Source organism: Oculina patagonica, chromosome 9, assembly GCF_052425735.1.
Source record: "Oculina patagonica isolate OP01 chromosome 9, crgOcupat, whole genome shotgun sequence".
In the NCBI taxonomy this organism is placed as follows: domain Eukaryota; kingdom Metazoa; phylum Cnidaria; class Anthozoa; order Scleractinia; family Oculinidae; genus Oculina; species Oculina patagonica.
In genome coordinates, this window is record NC_135766.1 from 9,240,135 (window position 1) to 9,263,282 (window position 23,148).

The following is a 23,148-nucleotide window of genomic DNA, read 5'->3' on the forward strand; positions in this document are numbered from 1 at the left end:
GGACCGATTAATTTATTTCTATCAAAAAAATATCTTTTGTTTTACATTCCAGATGTAAAAAAATTCGAAAAAAGAAATAACACTGCGCAAAAAGCCAAGTATTCGGGCCCGAATTCGTCGGAATACGGATAGGCAAACGCCGCGTATGCAGTAATGTTCCGACGTATTCGACTACGCCTGACTCGAAATACACCTGGAATATCCTATAGGAATCCGGACTGTTTTTCCGAATTCAAATTGAATACTCCTGAATGACTCAAAGTGTTCGAGAGGTATACGACCAACATTTCGTTTGAAAAATGTTTCTTTTGGTTTCCCGCGAACATTCCGTGATACTTTGTGACTCGAACATTTTTGGATACTCCTAGCTGTTCTAGGGTATGCGACTAGAACACGTGACACACGGCGCTACTTCTGACGTGAATGTCTGAATACTAAAGAACATGTCAAGTATGCTCTAATTTTCGGGAATCGTATACTACGATGTCTAGTTAGTTTTCTTACAATTTTGACAGCAAGATAGCCAGCTGTCGTGTTGTCAAGAACGGACGTACAGCCGTAACACTACCCAATGCTAGTCAGAAACGTCGCATGTTCTGAAATATACGACTGGAACACGAGACTCACGCGAAGTATGAAAAGTGTTCATAATTGAATACTGACGCATACGTGGGGTGGCAAGGGTATTACAGCTCGAGTACCCGTGAACACTTCGAGTGTTCTGTGATTTACGACCCAGAACGCGGTTATTTGTCAATTCCACGGGTTCCTAATATCCGCCCAAAAGAAAAACCAAACTACTGTAAGCAAAACAATATGCATTGAACAAATACATGTATACTTTATTATTTAATAAAATCTTTACATTGTCACGTTTGTTGAATACTTCGTTTGTGCTTGTAATGTATCAAGTGCTCGAGAGATATAAACACGATCGTATACCTTTTGTATCATTTGTCATGTATACAGTAACACTGGTGAAAGCCTAAAAAGCACTATGGTGTAGAAAACAAAATGTTTGCTTGCAAGAAGTTCTTTATTAACCACATGTTGATCCTTCTGTTAAATATTATTTGACATCTACATGTTTCTATAAAGCATACAGGACTAAACCATTGACTGGATTATTGATGCAACAAACAAAAATTCGATCCAGTTTTTGAACATAATTTGCCATTTTATGTCTAGGCAAAATTTTATGAGGAAAGTGATCATGCAGCAGTTACTAGTACTGCAGTACAGTGTGGTTATTGGTTACAGAAAACTTCAAAACACGGGTGTGCAATGTTCAAAATGTTCTTCCTATTGATGGCTGGGAAGCACCGCAGTGTTTTACTACTTCTCAAATATTGACTGCAGGGCTGCCCTGCCGACAACCCAGAGTAGATGGGTGACAAATCGGATAGACGGTTGACTGTGGGACAGACCACCTGGAATCACCGGGCTTGCAACCCAGATTCTAGAAAGAATTGCAACAAGTCAAACAAAGAGAGGATGCCCCCAGGATCGTCGGAAACGGGGGGAGAATAATCGATCACAGACTGACAACACGGAACTGAACTTAGGACCGGATACGGACGACAACGACCTGAATACGGATAATATGGACCTGAACCTTGGAACGGACATGGACTATGACAACATGGACACGGAGACCACGAATTTGGAATTTGGACTGGACATGGACTACGAAATTGAGAGGTATGAATGCTGCGGAAAGCGATTCAAGACCTATCATGGGTTACGTATTCACCAAGGAAAAGTGTGCAAGAGAAGGGATCCTGCTCAGCAGCGCAGGCCGCATGGCCAAGAGACGTGTGGTCCAACTCCCCAGGTGCCTAACCACAGTGGGAGTTATACCACAGTTGAGCAGAGTGGAGAGGAAGCGAAGGTAGCTGAAAAGAAACCCAAGATTAAGTGGCCAAAGGCGAATGATACAGCAACATACAATCAGTTCGATGAAGAAGTGAGTAAATTAGTGAGAAGGTTCAAGGGTACGACTGAAGAGAGGCTTGAGAAGCTGGCAGAGGTTGTGTATGAGGAAGGGTTGAGGAGGTTTGGCCTGGAGAAAGAGCAATCGCCAAGGCAGGGGCAGAAGAAGGGTGGACCGTCAAGAAGGAAGAGCAAAGCTGATGAGTTGCGTAAAGAGAAAAAGAGATTAAGGACGTTGTGGCTGAATGCTGAGGAGCATGAAAAGGAGGGCTTAAAAGTGTTGCACGAGCAGGTGAAAAGGCAACACAGGGATTTGATGAGAAGAGAAAGGAGGTTGAGTCGGAGGAAGGAAAAGAAGAAAGTTAGGCAGCAGTTCGTTAAAAACCCATATAAGTTTGCAAAAGGGCTCTTCGTGGAAAGTAAAAGTGGAAAGCTTGAATGCGCGAAAGAGGAGCTGGAAAACCATCTGAAGGCAACTTATAGTGACCCAAAGCGAGAGGACAAGCTGCCTAGAATGGCAGGGCTGCAAAAACCCACATCACCCGGTGTGGCATTTGACATGAGCGACATCAAGATGAAGGAAGTGGACGACTTTGTTAGGAAAGCTCGTGCCAAGAGTGCTCCTGGAAATGATGGCATTAGCTACAAGGTGTATAAGAAGTGCCCGCTACTTAGAAACCATCTTTTTCGTCTCCTACACGAAATGTGGAGAAAGAAATCAGTGGCGGACAGATGGTGTTTTGCTGAAGGAATATATCTACCAAAGGAAGAAAATGCTAAAGGGATAGCGCAGTTTAGACCCATTTCGCTGCTAAACATTGACGGTAAAATCTTGCTTGGCATAATAGCAAAGAGAGTGATAGAATTTGTTCAGATAAATGGATATGTAAACGAGTCGGTTCAGAAGGCTGGAATTCCAGGTATACCTGGGTGTGTGGAGCATGCGTTCGCCATCTGGGATGCAATACAGGAAGCAAAGTCATCAAAGGGAGATTTAACTGTGATCTGGTTGGACTTAGCGAATGCATATGGCTCCGTGCCCCATGGTCTGATCGAAATGGCAATGGAGAATTTCTGGTTCCCAGAACCAGTGAAAGCAATGCTGATGCAGTACTACAACAAATTTCGGATGCGTTTCACAACAGACGGCTTCACGACTAACTGGCAAAGGCTGGAGGTGGGAATAGCAGCTGGATGTACGATATCGGTAATCCTGTTTGTCCTAGTCATGGAGATGATATTAAAATCAACCAAGGCTGACATTGCTCTGCTAAGAACACCATTGAGAGCATTCATGGATGACATCACTGTGCTTGCAAAGTCTACGAACGCAGCGAATCAGATCCTAGAAAGGCTAGATGAGCTGATTACATGGTCAAGGATGAAGTTTAAGGCCAAGAAGTCAAGGAGCTGTTCATTTGTGAAGGGAAAGCAGAAAGAGATTCGCTTCTCAGTAGCTGGAGACACTATACCCACTGTGAGAGAACAACCAGTGAAGAGTCTTGGCAGGTGGTATAAGGGCACACTGACTGACCGTCACCAAGGAGTAGAGACCCTGAAGCAGGCAGAGGAAGGCCTAAAGGCTATTGATAAGACTCGACTTCCTGGAAAGTTCAAGGTGTGGTGTCTTCAGTTTGGACTGTACCCAAGACTGATGTGGCCTCTTATGATGTACGAGGTTGCAGCATCAAGGGTTGAGCGAATTGAGCAAAGATGTAGTGTTTATATACGGAAATGGCTCGGACTCCCAAGACAGCTTAATAACACAGCACTGTATGGGAAAAATGGCCAACTAGAACTACCTCTTGCATCCATTTGTGAGGAGTACAAGGCGGGTAAGGTGAGAACGGTAATGATGTTGAGGTACTCAAAGGACCAGGGCATTCGAGATGAACCCCCCGAGGTACGTACTGGCAAGAAGTGGAATGCAGAGGAAGAAGTAGACAAAGCGATGAGCAGTTTGAAGCATGGAGACATTGTCGGTGGAGTCCAAAGTGACAGGAGGGGACTTGGTACGTATAACTTCAAGCCCTTTTGCAAAAGTAGCGCGAAGGAGAGAAGAGATGCAGTTGTGAACGAGGTGAAGCGGGTTGAACGCGAGAGAAGGTACGTGCACTTGGTGCAGTGTAGTCAGCAAGGACAATGCTTGAGGTGGGAAGAGCTCGTGATTGGAAGGAAATTGTCCTGGAAAGAGCTGTGGGCATGGGAACCGGCGCGACTGAGCTTCTTAGTTAAGTCAACGTATGACACGCTACCATCTCCAGCCAATCTTGTACGTTGGAAAGTGTCTGAAGAGAGTAAGTGCCAATGTGGACAGTATGGCACACTGCGTCACATCTTGTCTGCCTGCCCCATGGGTCTAAAAGATCGATATACCTGGCGACACAACCAGGTACTGAGGGTCATCGTGGAAGCCATTGAAACGAAGGTAGCTGATATTAATCAAGGGAAGTTGCCTGTGAAGGAAGGTCAGAACAAAGTTGTGTTTCACCAAGAAGGGAAGAAGGGAGCGACAAAACCATCCCCAAAGAAACAAGTGGTGGACGAGAGGTGGCAGGGAACATGGAAGGTGGCGGCTGATTTGGACAGTGCCCTTGTTTTCCCCATTGTAACAACAAGCCAACGCCCGGATGTTGTAGTGTGGAGTGACGATGCCAAACAAGTGATCTTGCTTGAATTAACAGTGCCGTGGGAAGAGAACTTTGGAGATGCAGAGGACCGGAAATACAGGCGGTACGAGGAACTAATTGACGCTTGTAAAGAGGCTGGCTGGAATCCAGAATATTACCACCTTGCTGTAGGTTGCCGTGGGTATGTTAGTCGAGAACTGGCAAACTTGATGCGTGGTCGGTTTGGATTCACCACAAGAGAACAGAGAACGTTGGTAGCCGCCCTGCAACAGGCAGCAGAGAAAGCTTCGTACTTTATCTGGCTAAAGCGTGATGACAAAGTGTGGCTCGGCTAGTTTTTTATTTTCTTTTTAACTCATGTCCCAGCCAGCACCAGCTCTTGTGAAGCCTCCTTAGGGAGGGGCCCCGCCATGGCAGAAGACAGTCGAGGAGTAGGGGCCGAAACTGTCTGCCATGGTTTCCTCCTGACGACTTCCAAGCTGGATCCAGCATTGGAGCTGCTGGCTGGGAAGCACCGCAGTGTTTTACTACTACTTCTCTGATAGTGTTGGTTTTTCTTGAAAACGTTCATCAGCATGCAGAACCTAGTATCACATAAGAAAGAAAAACAAGTTAAAAATATGAAATAAAACAGCACTGAAATAAGTGCTAGGACTTGATAATTTATAACGAGGCAGTATGTTTCAACATTACCCCAAATGGTGTGGAGAGTATGGACAATAATGATTATATTTTCTCTGCATACAATGTACATGTAGTCAGCAGGACCTTCAACATGAACTGGGACCCACAAGAGCTCTGAATATTCGAGTTATGAATATTCGAGACCGCCTTGTTTCTCGATCCTCGAGACTCAAGACTCGAAAATTTCGAGCTTCGAGTCTCGAGGATCAAGGCGAGACTGTCAACTTACATTTGAGCGGTACTGTATTCTCGGCTAACATGGTAGGTACAGTACAGGTAAAGTCTGCATTTGAGCCAAGTGGCCCATCAGACCGGAGCTCGGTATCCCACTTTCAGGAGCATGAAGCAACTAGGAGTATTTCTACTCCCCCTTCCCCCAGATGGGATGCTAGTCCATTGCAGGGGTACCCCCTGGCATTAAATCTGCTGGTACCCACTTACTCACTTGGGTGAAGAGAGGCACTACGAGAGTAAGGTGTCTTGCCCAAGAACACAACTCAATGACCCCAGCAAGGGCTTAAACCCGGACTACTCGATCCGGAGTCCAGCACACTCACCATTGGGCCACCATGCCTTCCATCCCAACTAACATGACTGACAAACAAAACTTCATGCAGCTCCCTAAAAAGGTATTAGGAGAGGTGTTTTACTCAGCTCGTTTACTTTATTTCTATTCTGGGTAGTTTTTTTGCCGATAATATTTAGTTGATTTATTTTATGCTGTAATATTTATTTCTATTGATTTTGGTAAAATAAAATGGTTGTTGTTAACGCAGGCCGATACCATACAATTCCACTCATAAGCCCTTGGCTTATACAACTTTGTAGGAGGTTTTGGATAGGCTTATAAACGAGAGGGCCTAAATCTGTGGGGATTCCTAAGGAAAATACATGTATGTAAAAAAAAAAAAAAATTGAAATGAACTACAGCAGTGTTGATCAAAATACATTTTAAATCAAGTTCAAATTCATGAAAATTTCATTAAATTCATAAGTCAAATTCATTTCAATATTTGGAAGAATATTAAGAGAGGGAGACATACAGTATCTGGAGGAAAATATTCAGATGCATTTTTTTGTCTACCAGTAAATGGGCCTATAACTGGGGGCTTATGAGCAGAATTTTATAATATTGATCTCCAACAGGTGCTGCAAAAGAAAAGCCACCTATTTCAAATCTTATTGCAAAGCCGGGGTCAGTCAATGAGAATCACAACATGTATTACTGTACTATATGAATAACACAGCTGGTATGAGAGAGAATGTCTTTCATGGCTTGCATAAAATTCACTTACATGTACATGTACATTCAAATTTTGTTCTAGTTGAACTCCATCAGCTTTGTAAAATCTGCAGATTTAAATGGCAAAAAATAGATGTTTTTACATGTACAAGTATTATAAATGGATTGTACTGTTGATTTTCAGACAAGTCACTTGGTTGAGTTTTTTTTCTTCAGTAACATGTACTAGACAAGTACAGATCATTGTTAAAATCATTTGAACTTCATGGTTCAATAAAATTTTCAAAAATGCAGTACTGTATGGTGCTACATGTAGTTGAAACGAATACAAAGTTTTTTTTAGTGATACTCCTTTTGCTTACAGGTGTATGACCCCCTCAAATATACCTGTACATGTTAGCCCAGAGCTTATAACAGGGCTGTACTTGTAAGCCCTGTTCTCCCAGAGTCGATTCCAATAAGCCCTGCCTTCTTCTCTTATTGACCCTATGGCGGCTTACATGTACAGTACTTTGGGAAACAAAACAAAATGGTAATTTGCAAAAAGGTACTTTTCAGAATGGTACCTTTGCAAGAGTAGTACTTAATTGCAAAAATGCAGAAGATGGATACAATGATAGCTGTTGTGACTTTGGTATTACGAGTTTACATTAAATATAAACACTTCATGCCTGGCAGTTATTTTTCCTTTATTTTTCTGGCACTGGCGTGTCAGCTTTGCTTTGTTTCACTATGCAATGCTTAAAATATATTAGGGTTTGAGTTCCATTGGAAAAAAACTGGGATAAACTTACCACAATCCGCTTCTTATCAGGCTGGAAAGACAACAATAACTGGCAGAAGTCGAATGCATGCAGCCTTTCTTGACCTGGGTTTGTATGACAGAATAACAAGATGCCTGACAGGAAAGTACAGTTGAATCCCGATAACTCAAACCCTCAGTAACTCGAACTCCCGCTAACTCGAACCTTTTTTGATTTCCCTTCAGGTCATTTTCTTCAAATTTTACCCTCGATAACTCGAACTCCCGCTATCTCGAACCTTTTTCGATTTCCCTTGAAGGTTCGAGTTATCGGGATTCAACTGTAACAGGCATTTCTAATTATAGCATGAAGATATCCTTTTGCAGATCTCATACAGTATCTACAGAACTTGTAGCTGCATAGAATAGAACAGTTGGTGCTAGAAAATCAGAAAAACTAGAAATACTGTATTTACTTGAATAACTTGACAACGATACTAAGAATTGTTAGAATGTTGGATAGAAAAACTAATGGGCGAGCGGTAAATCAATCACTTTGAACTGCAAAACATCACTTTTAATTTTGTTTTAGAGTTGCTTTGTAGTGCTGCGGCCCTTGTTCAGGGGGAAGGGCTTATTGACTTTTTTGTCCCTAATGCGGCGCTTATTCGAGGGCAGCACTTATTTGAGTAAATACGTGTACGATAACTGTTAATTTCCCATCAGGCATCACATTTTTCTGTCACGCAATCCTGTCAACAAAAGCAGCATGCATTTGACTTCTGCCAGTTATCGTTGCCTTTCCAGCCCCATAATAACTGGATCTCAGTATGTTTATCCCAGGGTTATCCACAATGAACTTGAACCCAAATATATATAAGCATTGCACAGTGAAACAAAGCAAAGCCGGCATGCCGGTGGCTGAAAACTACAGAGAAAAATAATAATTGCTATGAGTGAAGTGTTTTAACACTGTCTTATGAGTTCACATAAAATATCTAATGTGAACTCATAATACCGTAGTTTTAACAGCTTTCATGGTCTCTGTCTTCTGTGTTTTTAGGGTCTGTTTCGCAAAGTACCATTTCATTTTGTTTCGTTTCGCAAAATACCGTACATTTGTAAGTCACCTTTGGCCTGGCCCCGGTTGTTTGAAAGCTGGATAATGCTATCCACCGGATAAATCACTATCCCGTGGATAGCGTAGTATGTTTTGCTAACACTTACCGCTGGATAGCGATTTATCCAGGGGCCAGAAAGTTAACTTGCCAAAAGGAACTTCTAATATTGCCAAAAATCTCAAGTGATTGAGTCGCCTTAATGTCAAGCCTTGTGGTAAGAGTGTGTTGTACATGTATTTTGCAGTCAATGTGAAATGCAGACTGAAAGTGCTCCTTGTAGATCCTACATCTACAAATACATGTAAATATTTCTTATCACAAGTTGTTATAACACCACAGACCTTTTGGAACACATGCATATGCATAAATACAGGCCTTTCAAAGTACTTACATCACCTACAGCTGTACACTATAAGAACTAATTTTTCATTTCTATGTAATTTGCTGACCTAAAATGTACAGGACAACTCGGATTAATATTAATCGGATTAATATTAATCCTAATGATTATTATAATCCAGTAATAGATTATTATAATCCAGTTATAGATTATTATAATCCAGTAATAGATTATTATAATCTATTACTGAGGTTTGAGCCATGCCTTAATCCATTAGGATTAATATTAATCTTATGTAAGATTAATATTAATCGGATTAATATTAATCTTAATAATAAATCTCAACAACTCAATCCTAGTCCAAAGCTTCCGAACTGAACCATATACTGGCATATACAAAACGCAAAATAGTCAACAGACTTGCGCGTGAAAGATTTCAAATCTATATTTGAATCATGTGGTGCCAACGCGTGCCAACGCAACGCTACGAACGAGGGCGATAAAAAATCCTAAACATCGAGCTAAAAAAGACAGAGCGCTCGATCAAAATAATGCAAGAAGCATAGCCTTTACAACACAGTGTCTCTCTGAAACCAACTTTCAGCTTTTTCATAGTAAAGTTGAACCAGTCTCTGGCGAAGCCGGACCAAGATAACCCGTGATAAGACAATACATCTTGCAACAATATTGATTAAAATACCGGGCCCGGCGTCAATAAAATGCAAGTAGTTTACATTTTCACGTAACATTTCATATCTTTTACTTCAAGGGCGAACAATTTGAGAGCCTAAAGCATATCTTGCAAATAGAATTGAGCCAAAACAAACTGAACTAGCACAACATGTGGCAGAGTACAGATTTAGAGGTGTCCGTTCAACTCTACTTGTAAACGGAAACCACGCAGCGCGGACTAATGACCTCTAGACACTTCCTTGGCCACAATCTTACGGCTCTATTCAATACATAATGCCTCCAAATAAAAACAGTACCCTCAGAAAGAAGTCAGAACCGAAGCAAATAAGGTCGAAAGACCGAACTAACATAGAACGGCAAAGGTACAAATGTCACGAACGTAGGAGTCGTGACGTGACGGATGTGATTAGTGACTTCTGTTTTGACAGTCCTGTGTTGTAAGTCTGCAGTGTGTTTGTCGTCAGATAGTCAAATAGACATATCTGTTTTCCGAACATTCAAAAAAAAATTAATCAGGATCATAATAGAGATTAATATTAATCCGGATTATAATATTAATAATAATCTAATCCCTCCAATTTTTTGCCGTGCCTTAATCTATTACTGGATTATAATAATATATTACTGGATTATAATAATCTATTACAGGATTATAATAATCTATTACTGGATTATAATAATCCTATTATAATCTATTATTATTATAATCCGCGGATTAATATTAATCCGAGTTGTCCTGAATGTAGAACGAATTATACATGTAGTTTTCATTTCCAACTACATAAAGACCCTATTGTTTGGTTTTTTAACCAGCAAATATAGACAGATGACATGAAGCTTTGTAGATTACATGTAAGCTTAAACTAAGAAAGACTTCAGCTTACCTGTACGTGAAGAAAGTTTCCTTTAGAATCCTTTAGAGTTGACATATGTTCCATAAACGAAAACGTCCAATACCTTGGCGACTTAGAACGAAAATCGATCCTTGTAGCACGAAGCAGTTGACAAAATTATATTCGTTCCAGCAAAGCGCTGGCAACCTTGAATCATGGACGCATGGAATCGCTCAATCCAGTGTCAATCTTGTTCCCTTCATCGATGTTTCATCAAATTCCACTTCTATCCGTTTTCCTAAAGCATATTTAAGACTTTTGTGGCCTCAAAAACTAACACAACGAACTAAAACACCCGCAACTACAACGAATCTTCTTCACACCTTTCGAAAAATGGCGGTAAGTCGGTGAATCAAAGGATTTCAGCAGGCCGGGCTACATATTTGATATTCTCAAAAGCAACACCGCTGACATCCATAGTCTGCGAGCCTTCTTCTGGATAAGTTACTGGGAAGTGTTTGACAATACGGCAGAGACTAAAAAAGCAAAGAACGCTTTTAAAACTGAAGCGTTAGTTAAAAGGTTACACGTGTAAAATATCATTAACTGAAAATGCGTTGTGATCTTGACTGTACGCGGCGTTTTTACGATGACAACGAACAGTTTTAATCAGTTGGTTTCTAGAGAAATTTTTGAAACGGGGCTAAGGGTAATTACTTAAGTTGGACACCAGTCAATTTTCAAGTTGCGCAAAGCCGTAGCAAATTTCAAAATGCGTTATAAACATCTTTACGCGATACTTAAAAAGCCGTAAAAAAGGCCGTTAAAGACGCGTAAAAAAGCGTTGTGACACATCAGAAGGTCCGTAAAGATGCGCAAGAAATAGCGCAAAGCGCGTCAGTTTAAAAACATTCATAAAGTTGCGTAAAATGATTTGCAACAAGAGAGATCTTGCTCTATAAAGTCTTAGAAAGGATCAAGATTTTCTATTGAAAGGATACATGGAAAACTTATGGGAAAAAATGATCAGGTACTGCTTAGGTCAGTTGTGCACCCAATGAATACTTAAGAATTATATAGTGGGGCTATGGCGTCTACCGCCACGATCACGTATTCATGTTCCAAACGCATACGTGTGACGGATGCACGAGTGTCGTATGTGGTTTGATTTTGGGAGTAAATTTTACTTCAAGCAAACCACCATGCATCCAGAAAGTTATATTTGTCCACAAATTTTTCTCCAAAGAATTCTCCATCATACTCCAGGATAACCACAGATGTGTCGTATAGTTTAAAGAAAATTCCCGAAGGACTTTGCACAGAGCGTATTCGGCCGTATTCGATACGAATATTCCAGGTGTACATCACGTACTGTGTGAGTCTTGAATACTCTAGGACTCTATGTCGTCACTATTACGTATTCAAGGCTAGAAAACGCTAGAATATTCTTGGTTTTGCGCAGTGTAAGCGGCCTGCATTGGACTCCCAAAATTAAATAAGCGCCCAGGCGCTATTAATATCCGATGGAATCATTTCGGTTAGCAATCTGGTACTGAATTGACGGAGTGGCGAAGTGTGTTATGTCACTATGTTGCACCATGGCAAGGAGCATACAAGAAATTCGAAAGTTTCTAGCGGATTATTAACGATTTCATTTGTATGCTAATCAAAACGCATATCATTGGTTAAGCTTCATTTTAAGTTCAGATACTTTCCGTTGGTTCTTTCTTTGACCCCTCCCCTGACCGAATTATCTCAAATAAAATTCATTTAACGATAAAAAATTGCGATAAATTTTTTCGAAGCATATTAAGAAAGCTGAAAAGTTTGTTAAAAGCGACGACGTTTTGACGTTAGGCTCAGGTCATTATCAATTCAAAATGAAAGTTGACAAAAATGTATAAATAGTAAGTAAAAACAATAGATGTGTTAAAATGTTTAAATTAAACAAAGAGTTTCGCATTGGACTCCCAAAATTAAATAGCTAATTATAACGCGGTTAGAAGGCAAATGCGTGATCTCAGTCAAAAGATTGGCACTACCCTACAACCAGTATTTATCAGCAAGAAATTGGAACAGGATCTCAAGCCAAAAGAAATCATGCCCCGTTCGTAAATCAACAATGCGTGGTTTATTTATTTTCATGTGTTCTGTGCGATGCAGATTATGTCGGCTTCACAGCGCGACACCTTCACCAATGTATTGCTGAACATAAAAACTCGGCGATTGGAAAACACCTTTTGGAAGCCCACGGGGACAAAAGCCTCCTCAACGAAAGCCAGTTCCGAATTCTCCGAAAGTGCCAAGGGAAATTTGATTGCCTCGTCTATGAGATGCTTTGCATGAAGGAATGGAATCCGAGCTTGAACACGCAAACGGACTCCATCGGTGCGAAACTTTTTGTTTAAAAAATGTGGCTCTCGTTCGATCGCTACACGGTTAAATTTTAATTTTATTGGTCTCTGGTCGCAGTTTTCGTAACCGTAAAACAAGCAATTGACTAAATCTTCTATCGGCTGGATGATGTGGACGTTTCAGTTAGATCTAAACGAAATTATCGTATGAAAACGCGGGAAACTTTGTTGCGCGGTGTTTGCTGTGTAAGCTGAATGAATCCGCGAGTAAAAGGACTGAGCTACAGAGAACTTTCTTACTGAAATATTTATCTCACGATGTCCTCAAAAGTCATTTATATTCCGTGAAATTGTGGAAAAGAAAGCGATTTACGAGGAGACCCGAAATAATTGCGAATGATATTCCTTGTGCAAGTTCAGTTTGGTTGTTTCTGTTGTTCGGGGTTGAATCCACGGCTGTCATCATCAAGAATACGATAACTTGTGTTAAAACGAAGCTATAAAACACTGCAAGGATCAAGTCCTCAGAAGAAAGGCACAGGACCCTGATGCAAGGTAACAACCCATACCCATTTGAGTGCACCGAAGTTAAGACAAGAAAGGTGAGACGGAAATATTTGTCCACAAAATATATTGACGTTTCTTTTGTATAAAGCAGAACGATAAGGCGATCGCGAAACTGTTTTCTATTTTAGCTCATAATTAATTTTTTAGGCCGTGAGTTGTTCTACCTCGAGATTATTATTGTTGTACCGTAAGACATTCATTTTAACCATGATTGATTTAAATGTCTTGCACCTATTCGGGGGTTGAAGCGGAATATTTTCACTTTAAATATTCATTATTCCCCGCCCATTTTTCACAAGTATTCATTATTCCTTGCCTATTTTAAGATCAATATTCATTATTCCTTTAAATAGGTTGATGTTCCCAGGTATACAATTTTCAGACCCACAAAACGAGAGCGGTCAAATATTCTATTCCAATTCACAAGTTGTGCACAGGACACTGGACACTGTTCTGCTGCTATCCTTCTTGAAGGTGTTAGTTCATCACTTATTACATGCTTTTTTAATGGTGCCCTCTAGTTACACCTTCAATGGCCTTGATTAAAGTGTAAGACGCATGTGGCTTCTTTATTTGCCGACTAGCAAAATAGTACCCCGAAAAAAATAAGCCAAGCAACATGTTTCAGTGAAAGGCTTTATTAAACAAACAATGAAGACAATGCGGTCCAACCAATGAGTCTATATAATCTGGAAAACAATGAAGTGTTGCACGATGTTTATAACAAGTTCTTTTGTAGGCCATTGTACAAACTTGTTCGAAAACGCGTTTATCTCCTTAACATCATCACTCGCGCAATCAAGTCGAAATTAGTACACCTAACAGAAATACATAATATCACACCCGCTTTAAGCGAAGCATAGTCTTTTGAAATATGTACAAAGACAACAACTGTACGTAACCATAACGACTTGTCTATTAAGAGTTACTTCTAAACCAATAAGTGAACAACGGATAAAAGATAAATGTAGTGTTTGCCTTCAGGAATAACAGGAACTGTGCAAGTGCCAACAAGTACGTCAACGGGCCACATAATTTAAAATCGAATTTAAAAGTAGCATTCTGTTACCAATCTGGGTATTATTCCTTTAACATGACACATTTTACATTGAGCACCGCTTTATGCGCTATCTATTTTCGGCTGTAGCCGTTAGATCAGCTTTGTGATTTTTCAAAAAAGTTCGACATCACCGTAATCTAATACGGGTTGCTGTTCTCCCTGTTCGTGTACGACAAGAAACCCTGGATGGTCCTCCCGGCTGTTCGTCGTCTGAGGCATCTGAAGCCTCATCCTCGGAGTCAATGTCACTGTCTACGCCTCCTTTGAGTATCCGCTCAATTCTTAAAACTTCTTGCTGCGAAATTGTGTACAGTTTTTCATTTGGCAGACCCTCATTGACTACAACTTCGACGCGGTCAATAACTGAATACGGCGAATTTCGACAATCTGAATATGACTCTTTAAAGGTGTATTTGTCTCCCGTTTCACAGTTGTCGAGCCATGTTATGCTCATACAGTCGTCAACGAAATCTATCCCGTCATTGCTCCCTTTCTTGATCAGCAAATCTTTCAAAAGAACGGCAAGGAAAAATCCCCATTCCTCTTTTTTTCTACCGTGTTTCACTGCAATGGTCTCATTTTGTTTGAACAAGATGTCGCACTGAATAACTCGATTATCCTGGGAATAGCTTGACGAATTAGCATGACCTGCGGCCAAGTCTTCTGTGAGGACATCACAACTCGAATCTTGGCGCTGCTGTAAAGAGAATGAAATAGGATAAGGTAGCTGGCCGGTTTCTTCTTTACTTTTGTCTCTTACGGTATGCTGGCGAACGCTTCGCCCAAATGAAATGGCAAATTCACGTAAAGTTTTCTTCTCTTCAAGAGATAAATTTTGGAGATCACTTTGTACTGCATCGACAATTGCCTGTGGAATGGGCGGAGGAGTGTTAAGCACTTTGTTAGGATAATAACTCTTGGGACCAGTGAAATATTGAAAATCACCACTGTGCATTCTTTTTTCCAGCTCTCTTATACAGGCGGCACGCCGGATTCCGTATTCGAGCTGCGTTGGCATCGAGTCCTGTTGCCGCATTAAGGAGAAAAAATTCTCAACGATTAAAGTGGTAAGTGCGGAAAACAGAATCTGGTTGACGAGGTCTTCTTCTCCTAATTCTGTAAGAAGATTTTTTAATTTCACAAGGCTGCTATGAATCAGTTGAAATGACCTTATTGTACAATGAGGTATTATTTGGTCGGGACCTTGAGTAGCTGTACGGCCCGTTCGCTCACGTGTTTCCTCTCCCCAGGTCAAAAGAAAAGCAACAACGTTGTCAATGATCGATATTCCTTGATCAAAGGAAAATCTTGGTGGGCCACGGTAGTGATCAAGGTTAAATAGTTCAGCATACTTATAAAAGACATCTGACAGCTTCTTGAAAGGTTTCCCGTTCGTAATCATCCGGATGGCCTTATTTCCACTGTCGCAAACGAAAAGTGTCCTGCCAAACGTTTCCAAGCCATGAGGTGAGTGTAACGTTGCTGAGCTCACTACTCCATCCATGTCTCCAGTTTCATTCGAACTACCGGCCACTAGTTGGTATCTCGGGACATGCTCAATGTCAGATACTTTTACAATCGTATGATTGCTAGAGTTTGATACGTAAAGGCAACCATATAGGAAGCAAAGTCCAGAAGGAGAGACGATTAATTCAGAAGCAACAGAAGACAGTAACGTTCCATTCCTCGAGTCAATAACAAGAATATTCGGATTACTTGTCAAGTTACTTGCAACATACAACTTATTTTCCTGGAAGGCTAATGCTACAGGCAGAATGTTGGTAGGCGTGTCCTTAGGTGGGTACACAAGATGCAGTCTCCCTCCAGACGAGCCGCTGTCAAGCTTAACTTCGTCGATCTTGAAAACTTTTTGCTGTTTTGTGTCGCCGACGTACAAATCGGGATACTCTTGAAGCAGCTTTCTGCCTGTGCATATAGAAAATGGTCTTTGAAGAAAGTGTCGTGAAGATGATCTAAGAGCCAGGGTGGTAGTAACGGTAATCTTTCTTTCGATTGGAATATTGTCCTCATTCTCCTGTTCTTCATCACAAGGAACATCCAGTGTTACTCGGTTGCGACTTTTGGTAACCAGTCTCGAAAAGTCCATGGCTCTAATACTGCCGTTTCCAGAATCACAGACGAACAAAATGGTCTTAAAAGAGCACAAGCCAGAGGGCTCTCTAAAAGAACAAGTTTGCCCATCTTTGTTACCCGGTTCCTTTCCTCCTGCGATCGAAATTACATTGGAGGGGCTATGCAAATCACACTTCATTATCTGGTTTGCTGTGTAGTCGCTAAAGAAGATACTGCCACTCTCTTTGTGAATGGTGATGTCTAAGGGACAAAGGATGTTTCCTGGCCTATTCTGGCGCCAAAATGTGTAAATTTCAGGAACCAGTGTAATTATAACATCTTGTGCCGGTATGGCACGTTGTACATTCGGGTGAAAAATCTCCAGTGCTGTCTCCACCGACATTCGGTCTTTATTTTTCAAGGCTTTCAGTGACACAGCCTTCTTCATAGCCGAACTGACATTTGGATTGCGGTCTCTTCTTACAACGAGAAGAATACGGACATTTATTAAGTACTCCTCCAAATAGAGCCAGTACCAGAAAACAGCAGAACGTACAGATTTTAGATTATGTGGAGGATCTGGAATAGGCAGCTGATATGTCTCGGGAAAACTTCCAGAAAGACGTTCCATGAATGCCTTCTGTCGTGACTCGCAGTCTGAAGACCAGCCAAAGGGAAGAAGGCGGTAACAAACCTCATTGTTTTGATGACATTTTTCGCAAGGTCTCGCAATAGGATTCCATTCCTTGTGCCCTTTGGTTTTACATTCTTCGCATAAGGGCGCTTCTGATGACAGTTATTGTGTGGCGCTTTCCATCACAGTTACTATGAAAGGTACTTGCCGCCCAGCCGTGAGAAGTGGCGCGCCAACACAGCTTCCAACGTCGAAGTGAACCAGCAACGGGTTCCATAAATCGGCTGAGATGACTGAGAAAAAAACCATTGCCTTGGATAATATTTGAGTGTATTGCTATCATCCCTACCAAAGAAGGTAACAAACGTTTTTCAATACGCAAATATGTCCAATATGGAGAAGTATTGACGTGAAGAGATCTCTTACACTCATCCCCCCCCCCCCCACCTTTCCCAAAAGTAGCCGTTTTAAAATATTAACAAGTATTTTATATGAGAAGAAAAATGCCGTTTACTGTTTTCCAATATCTCTTTTCTTTCCAGAGCAAAAAAAAAAACTCTTTGTTGGCCAAACACCATATGCTTTAACGGCCATCAAATAGATTTGGAGAGCGTTGAAATTGTCGACAGGTCGTGGGCGTGGAGACAAAGACTAATTCTTGAAGCTTGGCATTCCATGCGAGATAGGAACGCTATAAACGAACACATAGCGCTACCAAACGTATACAATAGCATTAAGAATTTTTAGACTCATTAAGAATGCTCTAGAGACTATTGTTGCACTCAGAAAGTTCATTTAGTTTTTATCACACATCGGTTACATATTCTGGCAGGACGCCGTTAAACTTTTGCACTTTTATCTTTGCTGAAGAAGGGAAATAGTAGTGGCCGAAACGTCCAATAACCATATCTTTAGCCAGTGTCAACTTTTTAATTCTTTTTTACCGAATTCTTAACATGCCTGGCTACACACCGAACATATTTTTTTTTTAAACGGGGCATCTTCCTATATGGAATCAAGTAAAGTTTATCGATCGTGACCCTCACCGATGCACACGCAGGGTCAAAGAGGCTATCCAAATAAGAATTCATTCTAATAAGATCAATAGAGACAGCGGAATTGAAATTCTTGAAGCATGGATACCTACGATCAGAAAGCAAAACAGCCGTTCAACTACAAAGCGGGCCTCTGAGGGAACATCATCTGTTAGTCGAAATGATAATGAGGATCGAAATGCACCAATCACAGCGAACCAACGTGCATAAATAGCGACGCGTAAACAATTGACCTCATCGCCTGATGAAGACTAGCAGTATTGCTGTCGAAACGTCGCGATCAACATCTCAAAGTGATTCTATCGTGAGACAAACGAATAAACGTTCATTCCTATCTTACACCGCGATGAACAATATTCACATATTTAATGACATAACAAAGTATCGACGTCATGGACTCAACCAAATTCTGATCAAATATGAAGAAAGTGATATATCAGCCAATTTGTACTGGAGTTTCACAATATGAACTTAGCAATTTGGTAACTATGGCGATAAACTATGTTTCAGATCCCCCCTCCCCCCGATGCAAAAGGCTTTTCTTGTCAATTCTGGCATTCATCTTTGTCATTTGCCAATTATGCTTTAGGGATGGACCATTAGAAAAGTGATGGGGGGGGGGGGTGGGGAATTTTCGGCTTGCACGAATTTTTTTTTCTGTCCATTTCTTGTGCAGGAATTTTTTTTTCGGGTGAAACCCTCTGCTCGAATTATTTTTTTAGCCAAACGTTTTTTTTCTTCAGACAAATGCCATGTTTTGTTACTTTATACCATAAAAATGCTGTTGTTCATTGACTTCATCCTTTAGGGACTGTCAATAAGTACCGAGGGGGGTGGGGGGTGGTCAAAGAGCGGTGCAATTGGAAAAAGTGGAGACCCACCTCTTTCTTCTAGCTCAAAACACTCACCCCTGGGCGGGGGTTGGAAATTACATGATCCAACTCGGGGATCCACCCCTTTCTACAAAAAATAGTTACCGGTAATAAAGAAAAAGTCTGTTTGATTGTCTGAAATGGATTAGAGGTTTTTGAGTTGATGTCAGCTTTTAAAGTGCGATCCCAATCATATGCCACCATAATTGTCCCTAATGGACACTGTAATTCTGTGACGAGCTCAGGCCTTCGAAAAAAATATGCAAAATAGCTTAGCGGAGATTGAATCTCCGCTAAGGTAATTAAGATTGGTAACATAAGAACGTAGTTAGCACGTTGAACTACCGCAACGTACAGTGAAGTGTCAGTCATAAACGTCGCAGCTTCTCTGTAGAGAAAGAAAAAAAAAAATAACTGGAGTACGGGGTTGCCTAACAAGAAAACAGCAAACATCGAGGCAAGTAAGACAGAATAATCATTTAGCGCGAGGTTATATTCTGCCCACAGATAACAAGAGCTCAGTAAAGAACTCACCACCCAAGTAAGACAGAATAATTTAGCGCGAGGTTATATTCTGCCCACAGATAACAAGAGCTCAGTAAAGAACTCACCACCCAAGTAAGACAGAATAATTTAGCGCGAGGTTATATTCTGCCCACAGATAACAAGAGCTCAGTAAAGAACTCACCACCCAGGTAAGACAGAATAATTTAGCACGAGGTTATATTCTGCCCACAGATAACAAGAGCTCAGTAAAGAACTCACCACCTAAGTAAGGCAGAAAAAAATTAGCGCGAGGTCAGTAAAGCGAAATAAGTCAGCGCGCGATTAGCAAGGTTTAAGCACCGCAAGCTGATTATTATAGCAGTGCTTGACATAAGCGATCATTGTGAAACTGAAAACCCAAGTTAAATTTTATATTCCACAAATAAAAAAAAAATAAAACTTACCATTGTGCGGTGTTTGTCTTGCTTCTATCTTGGATGAACGGCGGGCCGCGCTGTTTGGGAATTGCGTTACCTTATTAGTTCCCGCCAGAATAAATTAACCCGGTAACAGTAATCATTTAGACGAAAATGCCGAATCTCTTTTCGTTTATTGGGCGAAACCCTTGCAAAATCTTACAGGGCTTTCCTGTTTCGCATTCATCCACACGAGTTTTGCAGTGTAGCGAGTACCATGTAGCAAAAAATGAAATAAAAACATGTCTTAAATTGGTAACAATGCTACTCAATTCATGTCGTGAAGACTAGCTACAACAATAGACTCCTTGAAAGCCCCGATCTTCACACATTCAACTTGTTTCCGCGTGCAGAATTACTGTTGATCTCGCTCTTACCGATTTCATTTTCGTCGACTCGCTTTTACATTCATTATAACTTACCAAAGTCGACTCATACTTGCGGCTGTCCGTCGGATATCCAATGTCGTATAGCTTCATTTAGCTGATACAAAAACACCAAAACGCCGCCTCAAACTTGACCGTGTTGCCAAGAAAACTTATGAAACAGGACTGAATCATTTAAGGTCGCAAACAATACCGATATCGACAGTTTAGCAAAGAATATTGTTAAAGAAGATACACCAGCACGTTTCGAAACCGCAAAAGCAGAAACTGCGTGACACAAGAAACATCACGTACACATAGCTAGGACCGGTTTCATTTCACATTTCCTGGCATGCGGTGACAAGTTATGTACAAGATTAAAAGACCTCCTGGACATAATTTTTTCTGAGGGCTAAGCTTGTCATTAGTTTCTTACACATCTTCTTTCGTTTCTTAACACACCAAAGCAGGATGAATTTCTCAATCACTTCGTATAATAGATTTGTGTTTTTCATATATTTCTGTGAAAAGTCCGTGGGAAAACTTAGACATAAACATATGCAAAAACTAAAACTATACGTAATAAAAATTCATAAATAATTACTGCAGAAATCCTATTTGACCGGAATTGACAACATAAACTAAGACCACTGTATATCGTACCATTCATGTTTGCAATCTGTTTGAGAAATGAGTTAACTAGTAAGCAATCTACGCAGGCTAGAGAGAGACGAGCTAAAGGAATGTTATGATCACAATCCATTTACGGGGGGTGTGGGGGCATCCTACCTCAGAAAATTTTGAAATTTCTAGGCTCGGAAATGCTACTTTCAGCGTTTCCACCATATATTTCGTCGAAAAATAGATCTCATCTAGTGTTAAATGATGGCAGGTATTATCAGGTATTAATAGGACCTTTCCTTCTGCACGAATTTTTTTTTTCTTTGCCTTCCCCTTTGCACGATTTTTTTTTCTTTCCATTTTGGCTTGCATGAATTTTTTTTTTGTTTTTTCCCCACCCCCCCCCGTCACTTTTCTAATGGTCCGTCCCTTACATGAGTGACCTGGCAAGCATATAAATGGATTGGCAGACGTCTTGCCAGGGTTTCACTTTCCCGAACCGAAAAATTCTTAAAAATAAAAGCAAATTGGTGGGGACTGGAAAAGAGTGAGTTGCCATAGTAACATAATTTTAATACAACTGTTCGTGTCTCACTTGTAGAACTATTAATTAGTCTGCCAAGTTTCGTTGGTCTCTGCAGATATTTTATGTACTTGACATAAAATTGAGGTTGAGTAGATGGCGACATGTCTCCTCATTATTATTTTTTAAGTTTAAATATCTCCTGAATTTAAATAGATATTTGAAAACGAAAAACGCCATTTTTAATATTCCGTTAAATACTCTATGAAACCCCTAAAATCGAAATGGGTGAACATTTGATAATAGTAGCACTTGAATAATTTATTATAAGTTGGTGGACACCCGTCAGTAAGGGAAATTAAGGGTGGGAGTGCAAATGGGGGGAGGACCGGGGTAATGATTTTAATACAGGAGAATAAAGGGGGCAATTTTTATTAGGGAATATTATGGGAGTGAGTCTGTAAGATGGGGAAGGGCGCAGGGAAAAATGTGTTTCATAGAAGGAGAGGTTCGGGAGAATTTGAACATACCCTTGCATCAGGAGTGCGGCCAGACCGCGGAAAACCGCTGCCAAAGCTTGGCTAAAAAGCCGCGGTGAGCTCGGCCAGAGGCCGCGCTTTGGCCACGCTGGCCAAGGGATAAAAAAACCGTTGAATCCGCGTTCATGCGGCTAGCGCGGCCAATGTATTAGTGAAACCACAGGTCAGGAAGGCCAGGTAAGCGCGGCCACATTGATAAACAAATCCGTGGATACCGCAGTTATGCGGCCATTTGGCCAAATTGAGCAGGAATAAATTTTATTTGACTGGCCGAGGTAGCTTGGTAGCGTTGCCACCATTTAATACATATTTTGTCCCTCGAGCCCCTTTAGGAGGACATTAATTATCGCATTTAACCACTGTCATGTGGCATATTGGTCATTAATTGAGCAGGAATATTTTTTATCGACTGGTCAAGGATGCTTGGTAAGTGTGGAATCTTTGCGAACTGATAGGAATTTTGAGGAATAACTGGAAATTCCTCGTGAATTTGTAGAAGCACAAAATTCTGCATCATTAAGATATTGCTTAGCTTGTTTGTAGGCATACAAACATACAGATATTTAGAACAGTTTGAATTTATTTTGTATTATAAAACTACACTTTTCCGATGTATACACCTTCATAATATTATCAAGGAACATTATTCATGTACATGCCTGAACTGATGCCTTTCAATGGCATATTAGCGGAGCTCCCACGCGCCGAAGGCGCGCGAGCGGAGCATCCATAGGCAGGCAAATGGTATTCTATCGAACCGAGAAATTTTGGGAGTCGCCTACGTACGTGCGTACGCCCGTACGCACGGATTACGCCTGGTGACGAGGTTGCCCGCGCGTGGCCAAAGAAAAGTAAGGAAATTACAAACAGCAAATAAGCTCGCAAGGCAAGACAAAATGTACACAAGGGGTAAAATTACACAGCGATACTACACAGCAAAATATCTGAGAGGTTTATTATCCAACTGCTCCATTTTGTTAGTATTTTTTCGTGTGTGAGTGTTATGTATCGAAGCCTTTATGTCAAAAAAACAATATGGCTCGATGGCTCTCGTTCGATCGCTACACGGTTAAATTCAATTAATTGGTCTCTGGTCGCATTTTTCGTAACCCTAAAACGAGCAATTGATGTTATCTTCTATCGACTGGATGATGTGGACGTTTCAGTTTGATCTAAACGAAGTTATGTTATGAAAACGCGGGAAAATGTGTTGCGCGGTGTTCACTGTGTAGGCTGAATGAAACCGAGAGTATAATCAAAGGCCCTTTGGGCTGTCTCGTGTCACTCTTTTCAATATGTGTAATT

The 23,148-nt window shown here is 40.8% G+C and overlaps 1 protein-coding gene and 1 long non-coding RNA gene across 2 annotated transcripts in view; both read right to left on the reverse strand.

Annotated features, from left to right (window-relative positions):
* Positions 1-23,148, reverse strand: part of LOC144665657 (CUB and sushi domain-containing protein 3-like) — a 546,049-nt gene that overhangs the window by 228,438 nt on the left and 294,463 nt on the right. The window lies entirely within an intron of this gene.
* Positions 5,100-10,610, reverse strand: LOC144665851 (uncharacterized). The gene is made up of 3 exons (XR_013573083.1): positions 10,270-10,610; positions 6,542-6,596; positions 5,100-5,146 (listed from the first exon to the last, which is right to left on the reverse strand). It is a non-coding gene; the product is annotated as an uncharacterized LOC144665851 (long non-coding RNA).